Source organism: Equus przewalskii, chromosome 13 (genome assembly GCF_037783145.1).
Source record: "Equus przewalskii isolate Varuska chromosome 13, EquPr2, whole genome shotgun sequence".
NCBI lineage: Eukaryota > Metazoa > Chordata > Mammalia > Perissodactyla > Equidae > Equus > Equus przewalskii.
The window spans coordinates 65305203-65323546 of NC_091843.1; the positions used below are offsets into that span (position 1 = coordinate 65305203).

Sequence of the window (18344 nt, forward strand, 5' to 3'; positions counted from 1 at the left end):
TTACCACCCTGGCCTGGGTTCCTTTCCTGGTCAGAAACCCACACCACCCATCTGTCCATTGTCATACTGTGGTGGCTGCATATGGCTGTGAGGCTGAAAGCTATGCCACAGGTATTTCAAACACTAGTAGGCTCACCCATGGTGGACAGATTTCGCTGGAGCTTCCAAAATAAGACAGACTAGGAGGAAAGAACTGGCTGCACACGTCTGAAAAAATTGGCAGTGAAAACCCAATGAATAGCAGCAGAACATTGTCTAATATAGTGCTGGAAGGTAAGAGGATGACACAAAAAGACAGAGCAGGGTTCTGCTCTGCAGTACACAGGGTCACTAGGAGTCAGAATTGACTCAAAGGCACTAACAAAAACTAAGTGATATGAGCAAGTTCCATTTTCTAATATCACTTCCCCTTTTTCAAGTGGGAAGAATATTACTCCTTTTTTATAGATTCATTTGAGAAATAATCAGATGATCCATGTAAAGTACCTAAAATTATTCCTGCTACATATTGCAGGCTCCTATATTACCTGGTGAACAATTTTGTAGCAGAGGAGAGTAAAAGGTTATTTCAATATTTCAAGTAAGTGCCATTAACAGAGATATGGAAGTGTAAGAAGACAAATTTCATTCTTTATGTCCTTAGTCTATGTTAACAGTGGAGCATCTGAGTAGAATCTACTGAGATACAATTGGGGATTGAAAATCAAAGCTTAGCTGAACATAGAGTATCAGAAATATGGTAGCATATTAAACACTTGTAGGATGGAAGAATGAACACTGTACTAGAAATGAGACATTGCTCTGGTTCCATTAGCCATTTATAATTCTTGAACCACAATTTTTTTCAACTAAAAAGTATAGACTATACAATCTCTGAGATCTTTTCCAGCTTTAAAACTCTATGGCCACGTAGATCTTTACAGCCATGTATGAACAGTATTCTACATTATATGGGAATTGTAAGCTCTTTAATTTAGAGAATTAATTTACTTGGCCTAATGATATAAAATTAACTTTAATGTAATAAAAGCATAGGTGTGGCTCGTGGCAATTATATCTATGAAATTATTGCTTGGGGGATCAAATATTCAAAAAAATTAATCTCTTTGTCACGAATTCAGTTTAAATTATTATTGTTGAACCAAAGTCTGTAGAGGGAGCATCAAAATTAACTTAATTAAGGAAAAGAAAGAAGATGGTTGGAACAAGTTTTGGGAAATAAATATTTGAATTTCAGTATTTCAAGTGGAGAGGTACTGATATATTAAATTGGGGGAAATATTCCACTCACATTAATTTATCTGTTATGGGTCCAGGGTCTTATAAAAACGTAGCTGCTTTCAGCGAAATTATTAGGACTAAGAAACTAAGCCAAATTTCACGTTCTTAAAATAAAAGATAAATTTGTACCTCATCTCACTACTAAAGGGAAGATTTTTTTCTTGTTACGTAGAACTTTTTCTAATTAAAGAAAATTATATTACTGATAGTTATGAAAGTTCAAAAACAAAGAACAAATCACTTGAGCTTACAACAATATTTAACAAGCTATAATAAATAGAATTAGATAATCCAAACAGAATGCAGATTTAAATACATTTCATTTGGTTATAGATTTAATTTCATGTTGTTGTTTACTCTCAAAATGATATCTCAATTAATATTAGAGTACGCATACTTTATACTAAAGTTTGATACAGGGGTATAGAATCATTGAAAATGTGTAAATACTTATAAAAGCAAACAATCTTAAAGATTGTTAAAATATTGTAGATAATGTTCTGAAATCATTTAAGCAAGATAGTCAGAAATAATTTTTCGCTGTACCCTAATATCGCTACATAATAATATAAGTCCCCTCATTCTTATACATTCATTCGCTGACATTTTTGTGAATATAGTTTCAAATTCTAGCAAGAAAATTTATATTTAAAGTATAAGCCACAGTGTACAAAAGGCCAGTAGATTTCCAAATATATAACAGAAATCTTTTCCTAGGTGATTAAGATAGTGTAAGTTATCAAATTGTCAAATTTTTTTAATGGTCCCATGCTTCGTTTTTTGTTTGTTTCTGTTTTTCCAGTTCACTACAACTGTTAGGAATAAGCAGTCACATCATCATCACAAAAAATAATCAAAAACTCTTCCTTTCCATTTATAATACAAAGTAAGAATGACTTTTACTGCTGCCAGTTTCAAACCTACTTTTCATATGTTCTTAAGCAAAAGAACGTTAAACCACACCAAACAGCCTGAGCATAATTTCCCAAAAGAATCATTTGTAGAGAAAACAAAAAAGGTACTCATACTCAAATTTACACACATATACCCTTGTTTAACTATAATACTAATATATTTCCCATTGAATTCATTCTATAAATATGTAATGAGTGCCCAGGCACTGTGATTGTGATTGGGAATATGTGATGCTGAATTAGCGATGAAACCTGCCCTGTGTACGCTGATACTCCAGCAGGGAGGACAGACAAATGAGCTAGAGATTATTGACCACTGTGAGAAATTATATGATAAAATCAGACATCTAATTAATTCAAGAAAGGCTTTTGGAGAATAGCTTTAAATCGTCACAATTTATTTTGTGTTTTCAATTGGTTAAAAAATCTTCACTATTTGCTCTTTAAAGGTCACATATAAAAGCTATAAAATTCTTGTTCATTTTTCTTACTGCAATTTTTTTTCTTGAGGCATCTACTCCCAGGGAATTCTTTAAAAGATTGTCGCTGGAATACGCTCCACATTGCTAAGTCCCTCATGCTCATGCTGCTATAATTATCATGCATCTGTAGGCCACCTATTTCATCTCAGGAAAGTAACAACAATCCTTTTAATAACAACTCAATCTTTTATCTGAGGATTATAAAGAAAGAGTATTAGAAGCTATGAAATGTACACAGAAAAATACAAGAATAGTATCATGTACATCGATTTTATTTGATCTTATCCATTGTCACTTTGGATAGTCAGTGATGTGACAACAGATCTCAAAAGCTTACTGCATATTCTTACTGAGGCAGAGTAGTAGGCTTGTATTTCTTTTTTTTTTAATCACAAATATCTTTATTTTATAGATTTAAAAAAAGTAAAAACGATGAATTATGTATCGCCTTAAAGCTGATTTAACACATTGCATAAAAAAAAGCATGGCCGCCTTTTTATTACATCAGACAGGGCTATTACCCCATTATACTTAACTATACTGATTAGAATTTATGTTAATTTAGGTAGAATCTGAATTGTAATTTTATCCTTTCACAATTCTTGAAGAAATAGTAAGTTTGTATTATTTTATACATGTTAAACAGTTATTTTAAGCACAAAACACATTTTGAATTTTTGATTTCAAAACTTTGGTCAACATAAATTAAGAACCCTGAATAATTTCATAATACCTGATATGACAGAATATGTCCATTTAGAAGTTCTGGCAGAAAGCCTTTACTGACAAAATTTTACTAATGAATTTGATTGAACCATGTGACAACAATGTTTTGTCATTTAAAAGACAGTCAAAAATACTAGATTTTTCCAAAATATATTGGTGAAATGATCTATTATTTGCACTGGATACTAAAAAGCATATATCCATTTACTGTATATCTATTTCATGAAGACATATGCTGTTTTAATCTTTTGGAATATTCTTTACATAATTTAAAATATTTTAATATCTAAATATTCTATTGACATCCTAAAAAAAGAACGGGGGTGGAGTTCATGGCATTTGTTTGGTTTATTAACAGTAATTACCAGATGTTTATTCATGAACTACTAAAACTGTAAAATCATATATCTCTGGACATATTAAAAATATATCTAGCAAAAAGTATTTTGTCTGTATTGTGGATTACCACATCAAAGCTATTGCCAACAGTTCAAAATCCTGCAAAATCTAAGATTATCCACTTAACTCCTCACTAATCTCTAATAGCAAGGACAGCATTTCGCATTTTATGTAAGAAAACTTATTCAGAGGTCAGATTACCGAGAACCTCAGGAAACTGAAGCTGTGCCAAATTTGTACATTCTTTTCAAAAGGACGACCCTTATGCTAACTGCTAAACTACAGCGACTGTACCTGATGCACAGGGGCTGTTCAATTCCCCTGTCTGAAGGAAAGAGCACATTGTTTCTGTTGACAGTGGTAACTTGCAGATCTGTTAACGCAAGAGAAGAGGCTATTTAGAGGAGGCAGAAGCTACACCAAATGATTCTGCATTCTGGGAAAGAAAGTGTCCTTTCACCCTTAAGTGACATTTTAGAGGATCACTAGAGGGATCATCGTAAAGGTACTGAGGAGCAGCTCCCAGGACTAAAGACAAATGCCCTAGCAGCATCCCCCTTGTACAGCAAAGATGCAGTAGCTCAATTGTTGCTCCCTTACCGCCGAACATTCACCTGCCATCAAGCTACAATGAAAAGTACTTGCTCTTCAGGCGCATCTCCAGTTTGTGACTGTTCGATGCTATCCAATTTTGATGGGAAGAAATAGCATTCACATAAGATAGCTGATGTATTGTACATTCAGTCCTTAAATCGGTCTTCAACACAGGAGAGGCACTCGTGGTAGGATAGAAAGAAAATATTAAAATTTCTATTTCTATTTTTTTATATCATCCTGTTTAATTTACATTTTGTACATGATTTGTAATGTAAAACTAATGAGTAGAGTTATGCACGCATAAAATTTTTTCAACTTTAATACACTTAAAATTGAGATAAGGCCTCAACTCTAGGTATCACACTCTTACTGAAAGAGATATAGTATCAAAAGAGCTTGAAATTGTCCCCTCTGGTTCTCTAAAATCTAACTATGGCTTAAACTAGGCCATTGGATACTTGAGTACCTGGCCACTACATTACATTTTTAATGGCCTTTACTTTTGGATAATATCATTTACTGCTGTGAAGAGCATTGTGTACACGCATAGCATCCCATCTCCTCTTGTGTTAACTGTGCCTCAATTTTCTTTAAGGGCATCTACCCTCCTGTGATAGATGGAGAATAGGTGGGCTGTCCTTCAAGTTTTCTTGCCTTCTCCTGGCTAAAGAGTGGGCACATGACCAATATTAACCAGACTCCCTCTCCCTTGTGAAAATAAATCTTAAAGAGAAAAATAACAAAGCCTGAAGATAGCTGCAGTTGACCCATCCAGCTAATAATCTACTGAAGAGCTTACCCCGTAGTTCTTTCATTCAATGGGTTTTCTCTACACTTAGGATAAACTCATTTCATCTATATTTGATCAAATTATTTCTATCTGACAGAACATGGAAAATCAGAACTGAAATGGATGCCAGTGATGGAGAAATATATATCAGTTCTTTCCACTTGGGCTAAGAGGGTGGTGATTTCTCTAAATGAAGAAAGTGTAGAATTTTATTAGAGAGCAAAAATTTCTCAGAAGTGTAGAAATCCATATATTCATCCACATCACTTCTTCGTCAACTGAATAAGATGATAAATAAATAAAATGATCAGTGGCAGCAGGTACAGGACTCTTTCAAATGACAAAAGCATGTATCAGCATTTGGTTAATAATAAAACAAGCTGACATTTTTCACATTATTGCTACTTGCCAAACGCAATTTGAAGTTTTGTACGTGTATTAATTCCATTGATCCTTATAATAAGCCTGTGAATTAGCTATAATAATATCCTCACTTTTACACACAATAAAATCGAGGCAACTAGTTATGGTGTTTATAAAATACCACACAGCTGGGAGGGTAGTAGAACACGTATATAAACCTAGGCACTTTGTATCGAAGATCTGTCCTCTTTTTCTTACATATTGCCTCTCAGGTAGTATTGAAAGTTAAACCTTTTGGATTTTGTTTATTGGTACAAACAATTCAACTAACATTGAGTGTAATCTGATCCATCCCTTCATCCATCCTCTTATCCATCCCTTTCTGGCAACACAAGTCAAGCAAAGCAAGATTTACATGTGCACAAGAAAAGATTAAGTCAGTAAACCTGGGTTGTCCAAATCCTGTACATTCAAAAGAAAGGTCTGGGCCTTGACCAGCTCCTGGGAGGTAACTGTAGCCCTTGGAATATCCTGTATACTAAGAGTGTCCTGGGACCTTGGGCCATGCCAGGATCTTTTATACTAACAATGTGATTTATCACAGGAGCCTCAGGCCATGCAGTATCAATTTGATGTCTGGAGGGACTGGAGATTTGAATAACTAAGGTCAACCAGGTGGGTGGTCAGTCATGATTATTGACCAATGCTGGGTAAAAAACCTGGACATCACCATTCTCAGTTGACAAGTGGAGCTTCCCTGATTGGTAATACTTTGTGCATGTTGCCACAAATGTGGAATTCTCTGAATCCTCTAGATGATGAAATTAAATCTTGCTTAAAATAATATTTGTCTTTGTTATTCTGATAATATGAACTAGGCAGTCATGTTTTGCTTTTTGCTGAAAATGTAGAAAATACTGAAAAAATTATCATGAAAACAAAAATCACCCATAATGCAGCAAGCAGGGAAAAGCACTATTTAAATATGGAGAAAATGCTCCTTTCTTCTACTTCCCCCTTTATTTATTTTAGGCTGTAAGCTCATTTTCTACTCGGAGTATCACCTATTCTATCTGGTCATGTGCAATAAAAAAATGCCAAAGAATATTAGGAGAGGGGTGGTCATGTGCCCTAGGGTGCAGAACCCCAGTGAGACAAAATCACCCTTGCTCTTTTCGTTTTGGGGCAACTCTACCAGGCAAATGCATCAGACAGGGTTTCAGAATCTTTAGATCTTCAAAAAATAGCTCCATTGGAAAAGGCAGCCTGCCTAGGTTGTAATCTACCAACTGTAAATTTTTGGAGGGCTGAGGTGGAGGACAGAGTGCCCAGGGCAATAATTCCTCAGCGAGGTTTTATCACAACAGGTGCCTACGCTGTCCTAATGACCTTGTGAAGGAGCAAGTGATCAGTGTCACCAGGACAAATCAGACCTTAAAAATCATTTATGCAACCAGATCCTCTAGTCAAACTCCACCCCAGGCTTCAGACACCACCTCCTTCCCTGCACACACACATGCACACACACACGTACACACACACACATAGGTTCAAGACAGCATTCAGATTTGCCAGGGGTTTCCCACAGTTTGGTTTGCTTTGCTTTGGTTCACTATTTCAAATTGATGTTTTCTATTACTATATTTTCCTTAAAAATGATTATGAGGAAGGCAGTCAGGAGTTTTCAATAGCATTAGTTCTCAATATTGTCAGGAACAAAAAACATTCATAAAATTTATGAAAATATGTTATGTAGACATATATTTATGACAAGAATTGTGATAGTTTTATAATTTGCTTTTCCCCAATTAACAATATGTGAAAATTTCCTATATCTTTAAATATTCTTCTATAAAAACTTCTCAGTGACTCCATAATACTATATGGTATGAACATAATGAACAATTCTCTATTTGGGGACATTTTTATAACCCCTCCTTTTTAATTATAAAAGTGCTCCAATTAACATTTTTATAAGTATTAGTGCAGTTCTTTGATAAATATTTGGAGTAAATTCCTATAATTAGACATAATCCAGTGAATATGAATATTTTGTTTGTTCTTTCACAAGTACTTTGAGAAATTTTTAGTTGCTTCAAAATAGTACATTCCATATGTCATTTTAATTTTATAAACAATGCTTTCATAATAGCCTTTTATAAAATCCTTTCCTGTACCAAATAATTTAATATAAACAAACTTAAACTTAGTAAATTCCTTGAAGTTAAATGATATAAAAAAATTTTAAGGCATTTGATATATTTTCTCAAATTATCCACCAGAAATGGTAAATTTGCACTCACAAACAAAAATTCAATTCATTTTAAATTCCAGCTGATATAACTTGGAGTATTTACATATTTCAGTTGATATTGACAGGAATAATATTTACTACATATTGAGCACTTATCTTTTTATGCCCTGTCGCATTTGATCCCCACAGCAATCCTAAGAGGTAGGTATTATATTATTCTCATTTTAGAGAAAACTGTGGTTTAAGAATATTATTTAATTTGGTTGAAGTCCCACAGCTAGAAAGTGGAATAAATGTGACACAAACATTCTGACCCTCAATTTCCTCTAGAGTCCTCTGAACCACTAACAAGACAATATGAATATATTTAATAATCTAACATTAACATCATAGGAAAAATAGGTATACAACTAAAATTACTTTCACAATTATGTGTGTGTGTGTGTACATCAAATCTTCCTTGGAATTCACTAATAACAAAAACACATAAATCTATTTTAAAAGTAACATTTGTATGCAAATTTACTGCAAATAAATGAAATTATAAAATAATTACAAATAAATATATCTTCTTATCAATTAAACAAATACAGATTTGACATTTTTCATAATTCCTAATACTACGTGTCTTAGCCTAGCAATATTTATTAGTCTTATACTTTAAAAATTTCCCATTTCCCATTTCATTCAATATAAGAATCTGTATTTTGATGTTAATGCAGTATATTTTCTACTATAAAATATTTTTTGTCTCTTGAGTGATAAAAGCAGGCTGAGACACAAAGCCAGTAGACCAAATGTAAAGTGTTTCCACGTGAAAGCACTGCTAGTGGGTTCTAGCATGATGAATACACTTACACGCAAAGAAATATTCCATTACAGAGCTACAATAAAAAATTGTCCAAAATATCAGACAATAATATTTATTTTATTCTCATAATGACCCATTGTCTTTCTGCTCATGTGGAAGAGTCTCTAATCTACACATTTTTTTTGTAATAATACACTTCCAAGTTTTACTATGGAAAGGGTAGAAAACTAGTTTAGAAAACTAATTCTAGGCTTATTTCTGCTACTTATTACCTGCGTCATATTAGGCAAACGAACTAGCCTATTCGACTCTTGTTCTCTCATTTATAAAGTAAAATGATGGCTGTATTACATTATCTAATTCTATATGGTCTTTCTAGGCTCAAATTATCTATGAATAAATTACTCAGCAAGTGATTTGTTTCTTTTAGTTTTCACTTGATTTTTCTCACTGAGAATTGTGACAAGTTGTAACAAGAATCAACTACTTTCACTGTAACTTAGTTTAAACACCATCAGGAATTTGGGGGAGTTTGTGGTCTTTGGAGATGTGGATTGGAAACCGTTATGAGTGTGTGTTCCGAATCCTCTGCAACTAGCAATCCTATTCACCGGTATAGATCGGTCATCATATCACCCTCTGTGCCTCCTAAAATGAGTTAATTTAAGACGTGTTTAAAGTTTGAAGCATGATTAGAACAGGTTAAACGGTGGAAGAAAGGTCAGATTTTTGTTTCGGAATACCATCATAGTATCTCTTAGAAAATAGTTTTAGAGGTTATCCCGCATTACAGTCCTATTCATCCTGAATGGATTCAAATAACCCTTTTTTTAATCCCCCCTCCATGTTTTGATTTTAAACTAGATTTATTTATTATGATGATAGCTATTTATTAAATGCATATAAGAATAAGGCACTGGCCTAAATTCTCTCCATGCAATATTTCATTGCTTTTATATCAGTTCTACAAGATATACAATTTTATTTCCATTCCTATTTCACAGAAAGGATAACAGAGATTTAGAAGGTCAAAATGACTTGCCCAAAGTCACATAGCTAGTAAGGCATTGATAGCCAAACCCAAGTCAGTCAGCCTCTAAGGCCCATGCTCTAAAACACTACATTTTATTTCCTTTAAAAGAAAACATGTACCTTAGGAGACGTGGGCTGACTAATCAGTCTTCTCCAGCTTTTAACCTGTGTCATGATGTCCAGGTTCACAATCACAGCCCCTTATAGACAATAAAAAAACGATGTTGAGAACAGAGATTCTAAAGGCGAGATTTTTCTTAACATAAGGCATTAAATTTGAACTATATTGAAATTATCCTGAATGAAACTCTTGGGGCAAATATGTCAGAATTTGGATTCATTATAATTTCAGAAACCTAGTAAGGTATGTTTACTATTTATTACATAACATCTTAATGTTTCATCAACAAAATTTATGAACATTCACATTAAGTGAAATAAACAAAGCTTTTAAATAGACTTGTATTGGCTCAGGTCAAGATTTATAACAAAATAAGTTATGAAAGAGCTTTCCTTTATAAAGCTCTATAAATTTTAGAATCATAGATAAGAAGTCATAGATCTAAACTTCTTTTCTTTCTTTGATTTAAAAAAAAGCCAACAATGTGATCTTAAATTACTACTACTTATTCTATTTTCATGTTATTTTTTTTTAAATTTAGCTTTATTTTGTATGCAGTGCTGTGTGCACTCTTAACGACATTCTGTGTAGGCAAAAAAGAGAGAAGTAAAAGTCAAGAATTTCCTTAAAAATAATTACACCAGTAAATGTCTTACTTTCTATAATTTGGATTTTGTCTAAAAATTCTGACTACATTATTCAAAGTCTGTCTAATTTCTGTCAATTCTTCTACTGTTTTACAGATCTTTCCCTCACTATGGATTCTCAAAGCCTTTTTGCTAATTCATATTTTTTCAGGTTTCAAATTTTCTTAAAAGTCCTCCTAAAAATTTATAAATGTCTTACGAAAAGGAATTATGTTCATTCTTTTCTTTTATCACAAAAGGCCCCTAAGAATGTTGGGTAGACTGTGATTGCTTTGCAAAATAACTTATTGGCAATTTAAAAGTCTTGAGCCTTTTTGATTGCTTCAGATAAATTTGAAACTATATATGCAACCATCTTTCTTTTGAAGAATTCATTTTACAATGCTAGCAAGAGATCAATTTTGTAAACCTATACTGCTCCATTAATTTGAGTAGCTTAGAATAACTAAAAGCAAAATCAAATTTGAAGATGTACATTGTCTTCTCCATAAATTACCTGAATTGTATCTCATTTCTTTGAACTGTGGCCAAAGAATCAGATCTTTCTCTTCTAAATTCCTTTCTAAATATGAATAAAAACCTTGAAATTAAATTTTGCCATAAAATCATGGGCTACCACTAATTTACTTGTAGAAAAAAGTTAAGGACATTTTGCTTAGTTGATAAAAGGGGGATTTTCATAAAATCCCCAAGTTTATGGTTAATCACCAAACTCTCTAACATAAATCATATCCACATGCTGCCAAATAATACAAAGACAAATTCTGCTCCAAGGAGGAAATAGAACAAGGAAAGAGGAAATATACCATTTCAGTGGGCTAAACCACATAATGTTAGTATTTTATGTCACTGCATCATACCGGTTCCTTATTACGACATATCATACATCAACATTACAAGCTGGAAGGAGAGAGTAATAGTAGCAAAGCCATTTGATGCCATCTTGAGCTTTTGAATAGTTTCGGACCTCATTCTTGATGGCTTATAACTAAAGACATATGCTTACTCTCCCTCTCCCCAATTTCATTTATTTCAACAGATTTGTAACCCAAAATAGCCACTGAAGTCTTAAAGAGGCGCTAACATTTCTAAGAGTATCAATGCTTTAAGGTGAAATCCAAGAAATCTTTTTTTTAATATCCATGACAGGCAATTAAATAGTTTTGTTTAATATTGTCAAAAGGGAAAAAATTCTCAACATCCATCTATTTTAGAGACTGAAAATGTGATGTCACATATTGAACAGATGTCACATAAATATATTTAAGATATTTAACTAAATTCTTCCCATAAAATATGAAATATTTAAACACACAAAAAGAAAAAATACCTGTCTTAAGTGGGTACAAATGTGTTTTGTGGGGTTCGGTTTGTTATTTGAAGACGACTCTCTGTGGAAATAGTAATAGTCATCTCAAATATTTGCTATAGACAATAGGAACTACAAACGTGGTTTCTCTAAAGAATAAACCTGTGTATTCTGCAAGGATCAGTTTAAGTGTTTTTAAATGGTTTACTGTCAGAGTTTAGTTTAATTAATATGAAAAATATATTTATATAACATCTAAATGTCTTTAAAAGATCTGTGGGATGATTTTCATAATTGGTATTAAATTTCTTGTAAATAAGAAAGCAATGGTATGAAAATTACAGAAAGAGTCATCAAGTTGCATGTTCATAAATAATGCTGTTCCACTTGAGAAATAAGCTTCCCACAGCATTGATTCTATCTCAGCAGAAATAACTCATCGCAAAATACTACACACTTGCCAGGCCTGTTTTCATAGCCTTTGGAAATAGAGTGCTTAATAACTAGACTCATTAATGCTAATGGTAAATCAGTGAGATTAAATATTTCTATAAATCATTTCATTAATAAAACAGAGGGCCCATTAAAGAGCTATTGAACTGCTAAGCTGTAATATTTCAGAATCAGCATTTTATAAACATTTCAATTAGCACAGGTTGACAACATCCATAAAAGGCACAACACACCAATGCCACAGGAGAGAAAAGCGTACACTGGCCAAGCAAATTATGTAGAATGCAATTTTCTTTGGAATATTGTAATGTAGAGTAGCAATACATAAAAATATAATGAATATTATATATATATATATCCATATCCATAAACACATTCTGTCTCATGTAGCTTTCAAGAACCATCTGATGGATGGTATGCTATGATATTCACTAGCACACGCTATTTTACTATTGCCCTTAGATGGATCATGGGCCATGAATGATATTTGAGCAGTTAAGACTAAAGGAGTGAATACTTAAATACAAAAAGAATAATGATAGCTTACTATAGCCCTCAGTAAGAATATTCAACATACATAAGAGCTGAAAAATGAGAGTAGAGAGTATGCATTTCAAATAGTGCTACAAAGGCACAATGCAGGAATGACCACAGACTTAAGTGGTACATAAAAGTATAGAGTGTTTGGGGTCCCTCATACCTGAAAACTCTTCACTTAGCTTCTATTTCCTTTTTTTAACTCACAGCCAAGCCTATATATATATATATATATATATATATATATATGTTTTAAACCTCCAACTGCACATTTTGATGAACAGGGGAACCTATTCAGTTGGTAGAGTTAATTTTACCCTCAAGCCACAATCTCTGCTCCAGTCCAGAATGCTTCTAATTTGCCAGGAAGCACATATTAGCTTAGGGGAGGTGAGGAACCAAAGTGTAAGAAAAACAGCAGAATTCCTGGCAGATGATTGAGGCCAAAAAGAGCCCAGGATTCAGAGAAGCTGGGTAAATATCTAAATTCAAATCCTTTATTGACTATAATGTTTTCTGTGTTGGGAAAACAAGTCCATGCAGCTTAGGTTCTGTGCATCAGAGAGGAATTCAGGTGACTTTTTGCCAGGCTAGTGTTTGTACTGGCACTTGGGGATTGAGCTCTTCGAAGTTTTCTTACTAGAAAGTGCATGGCAAGCCATATGTTAAACAATGCAGCACTGGTTTGAAACACAGGAAGCAAAACGAAGTCAGAAATATTTCAGAAATGTCCTTATAACAACCATATATCTCAAATTAAAGATTGCCACAAATCCATTGACTCTATTCCCGTAAAGAGGTGGGGATCTGTTTTTCCCCCCTCTCCTTGAGTCTGTGCTGGATCAAGACTGCTTTGACAATAGAATGTAGTAGAAGGGGCATGATGCCATATTCTGGCTTAGGAATTCAGAGGACTGGCACATTTCACGTTGGTGTCTGAGGGTCTGGAGCCAGACTGTAAGAAATCCAAATATCCCGAGGTTTCCATGCTCTGGGAATACTAATCCACAGGAGGAGACTTAAAGAACAATTTATCTTTCTAGAAACTGAGAGAAAAAGACCAAAGACCATGGAGGAGTCACACTTGGAAGTAGATTCTCTAGGAGCAGACACCTCAACTAAGCTACATCCATCAGAGACTAAGCACCCAGCCAAATTCTTCCCAAATTTCTGACCTAAAAGTCATTAGCAAAATGAAATGGTTGCTTTAAGCCATGTGGTTTCAGGGTAGCTTGTTACACAGCAATGGATAACCAAAACATGACGTTAGCAAGAGAAACCTCAGACTTCCACAAATTTGAACTTTTACAAAGAAAACCAGTGTATCAAAGTTATTTTTTTTCTTTTCTTTATCCCTCCTGATTGATGTATTATTTTGGTGTTTTTAATAAGAATCACTAATTGTAGCAAGACAACCAAAGTCACCCAAAGAGTTTGGCTTCCAATAAATAAACCATGCAATAATTTATGCTAGTAAAATACTCCTGGGTAATGAATTTTACGAGCTAGGAAAATTACTCTGCATATACCTGCTCAGGCTTTTAAAAAACAAGCCAAAAAAAAGTGTCTATATCTCAGGAAAGACTTCAATAAAATTTTCCTCTTCTTTAGCTTAATTAATCTTTTATAATGAACTGTATTTTTTAATAGAATAGGCTAAATCTAATGATAATCCCTATTTTGGGAGGGATCATCTGGTATATTTCAATATGGGTATATGTTTCTTTAAGGATGTTGTGGGCATAGAGATCAGATTAGTTTTATTAATTTAGAATATTTGTGCTCAGTGAAGTATTTATTTCAAACGATTGCCCAAATATTAATTCTGTTTGCCACCACACTGACTGATTGCCCACCTTTTGTATTTATAAATGGATTAAAACATTAGAGAGAAAGAAATAAAACTGGAATAGATCAAAAAAGTGTTTTTGTGTTAAGGATTTGCCATGTGAAAATATGCTAGAGCTTTTTCAGTTACTGAACGGAAAGAAGAGAAATGTTTTAGCTGAGTAGAGGGACAACATTTGTAACATAGTTAAGTAAAACACAGATGCCAGATGTCACAAGAAGTTAAGATTTGTACTCATAATCTTTTTATTTTTAAATCTGCATACCTAAATTAATACATTCAATAACCATTACTAAATTTTGTCTAAAATGCTGCAGCTTTTTTACAAATATCTTTCATTATTAAGGGTTAGGTTTGTAAGTTTATGATATATATATATTTTCAAAGATAACCAGCTAATATTATCTAAATATTTGATGCAAAAATATATGTGTGAGTATAATTACATTTTTATCAATTATAAATAATATAGATGATTTCATTAAAAAGTGAACATACTGATCAATATAAAGGTGTTATTATTTTAATTATATTTTACTTAGTATGAGGTAATAATATATTACCTCTTAGTAAGAGGTAAGAGGTTAAGATAGGAGGTTTCAGAACCAAACTTCCTGGATTCAAGGACTGATTCTACTGTTTCTTAGCTGTAAGATTTTGAGGAAGTTACTTAACTTCTCTCTGTCTCACATTATTCAAGTGTAAAATAATTTTAATAGTACTTCCTCAGAGAGTTACTGTGGAGATTAAACAAATTCCTTCAAAACATTTAAAACAGTTCCTGGAAAAGAATAAGACTTCTATAAATATTACATTATCATCATCTTTTCATTACTATTATTATTATGGTCACAAGCCATATAAGGATGTTTTGGTCAACGACGGACTGCATATGCAACAGTGATCCCAAAAGATTAGTTCTATATAGCCTAGGTGTGTAAGAGGCTATACCATCCAGGTTTGTGTAAGTGCACTCTATGATGTTCATATAATGACAAAACTGCCTACTGGCACATTTCTCAGACCATATCCCTGTCATTAAGCAACACATGATTGTCTTAGCACTTATAAATCACAGCCAGGGTCACCCTCATCAAGGGGCAGAGTTGCAACTTGTCTGAGAAGCCTGCTTGAAGTATACCCACAAACTCCTCTGTCCTAGTTTACATTCTTGCCTGAAATTCCTTCAGTAATAGTAACAACAAGATTTTTGAAAGGACATTTTCTGATATCTCAGAATTTTAGCTATAGCCTCCGAAGCTGAAAACATCAGATGCCAAGTATATCCCCACATTTGGAAGAGGAAGGGAAGAAAGACATCTCCTGCAGGGTTTGGTAAGAAGTGATTTAGCACACTGTACTGACGACAAAACACCCACCCCATGGTCTGCATGAGCAAACATCTGGGAAACATGTAGAAATGGGACCTTCATGGACAGTGATCCTGACTAAGTCCTGACTAAGTGCTTTTTGCTTTTGAGATCTGTAGAAAATACTGATCTGCTGGGGAAGAAGCATCTAAAAGGGTGGAGCTAAGCACCTGACAGGGGAAAAACCTGAGGAAAAGGGAAATCCATAGGAAGCACTCGTAGAAATTGGGGCTACCTGCTGGAAGAGGAGGCTGGCATTGTTTATCTCGTTTTATACTTAGATGTTGCTGTTCTCCCCTTTGTTCCTATTTGGGTAGGAGGAAATTGAATAAAAGAGAAGTAAAAAAAGTGTTTCTACTGAGAAGGTCTGTAGTGATGCAGCCTATTCTCTCCATCTTTGGCTCAATAAGGCCATGCAATTTCCTGTGGACCCAGTGGATACTGTTGATGACCCCTAAGACTGGCTTGCCATTAGCCTGCCAAGAGGGCTACAGAGCAGGCAAGATTTTAGGCAAAGAGGGTTTGGAACTCCAGCAGAACGTGCCTGAGGACTTCTAAACTACTCAAATGTGTGGCTCACAAAAGAGCCTCTTTGGAATGCTGGAAACTCAAGGAATTTCCTTGAAAGAGGGCATAGCAGTGCTAATTAAATAAAGGGTTGATGTTTATTACTTGTTTCCCATCAAGTACAGATTATGAAATAGAGCAGTTAAATTTTATTTTTTATAAATTTACTGTATATGAAGCACTTTTACAAAGTCTCATAAAATCCTCCAAACAATCTAGAAAATATACTCTATTTTTCAGAACAGAAAGCAGAAGGTCTATATTTCTTGGAGTAACGAAGGTAAACTAATGTAACATATGCATCTCTTTTTTCTTTAAGCCATGTTCAGCCACTGATATCCATTAATTTAGCTAGCAGAGTAGACCATGGGGCACCTAGACTCAGGTTAAGCAGGTATTGACAAGAACTGCAAAATTGTCACGGGGACAGAGAATTGCTTCCTAAGGGATGGGAAACCGGGAGGCAAAACAAGAGCAATGGTCTCCTTAAAATTTTATGTGAAAGAGTACTGAAAAAGCCTGAGATTGGACAACTGGCAAATTAAAATAGAGGAAAATTAATTTTATCTTCATTGCCCAATCACAGGCTCCAATACACGAGATGCCTTATTTTTCAACTGCTAGAATTAAGGATGCTACAAATAATAGTAGTGATTAATGGAGAATCCAGGGAATCATGTATGTTGCAAGTAAGGCTCCAGTCCACAGTTCTTATTTAACAGTGGAGAAGTGACTGTGTAGTGCAATTTCATCATAGTTAAAAAAATACATGATAAAGAAATTGTCAGGTCTTCTTTGAGTTCTCTTTGGAAAGATGGATAACTAAATGCTCCAAGTTTTTAGTTGTTAGTTGAGTAATGTAACTAGCTTTGTAAAAATAACCTAGCAATTTGATTCTGTCAATTGTCCTTTTACATATCAATCTTTAAAGAAAAAAATATAAAGAGAGTACTAGAAATGTAGCAAGGAAAAATGTGAAGGCAAATAGCACACTGAAATTAGAATTGATATTCTTTGCTGCAGAAGGCCTATCTAAAGCAGAAAAAAAAATCACAAGAAAACAGAATGCTTTTCTTTAACCTATGTTTAATTACATATTACTTAGGGGAGAAAGCAATAAAAGAGAAAAATACCATAAAAATATAACATTTCTTAAAGATCCGAAAGTGAGTTGTGAGAAGGCTTTCAAATTCAGATCTAGAAAAAGTAAAGTACCAAAACTAACATAAAATCCTGTTGTTGAAATCATAGGGTGGAACTTGCCAATATGGTGGCAAGGAAAATTATTCCTTTGAAATTTAATATATATATTCATGTGAACAGAGGAAAACAAGTACTTTCCAATAAGGCTGCTTTCTCAGGGGAATTATGTGAAAGGAAGTGTTGGACTTCTGGCATCCAAATGACAAATGAAATTGAGAAGACGGCAGCTTCAACTTATAAAATGTGCCATTAAACATTCAGTATGAAACCATTAAAATGCATGATGTTATTTAAGAGGAAGAGACTAGTCAACTGCAACTGAGTTGTGCTATCACATTCCAAATGCCACATCAGCTGCCACCTGGCTTCGATTCCTTCCTGGATATGGGTAGTTGTGTATGAGAGTTTTTGTTCTGCAGATCCAGTTCTTCTGCTGACCCACATTTTCTATTCTCTCCTTGCACTCACTGTCCTCATCTTTCCTTTCTAGCGACTTCAATATCCATTACAATTCTCTTTCCAATGCCAGCAATACATACATGCCAACACAGAAAACGCAGGTGAACAATTCTGTATGGTTAAATATTCATTAACTGAAATACTCAGGAAATGGGGTGCCGTAATTTACTGAATGGTCTT

The 18344-nt window shown here is 33.9% G+C and overlaps 1 long non-coding RNA gene across 3 annotated transcripts in view; it reads right to left on the minus strand.

Annotated features, from left to right (window-relative positions):
• LOC139075138 (uncharacterized) overlaps positions 1 to 18344 on the minus strand; it is a 784499-nt gene that overhangs the window by 234604 nt on the left and 531551 nt on the right. For all 3 annotated transcript variants that reach the window (XR_011525238.1, XR_011525237.1, XR_011525239.1), the window contains one exon: positions 9770 to 9849. This is a non-coding gene — a long non-coding RNA (uncharacterized lncRNA). The remainder of the gene's footprint in view (positions 1 to 9769; positions 9850 to 18344) is intronic.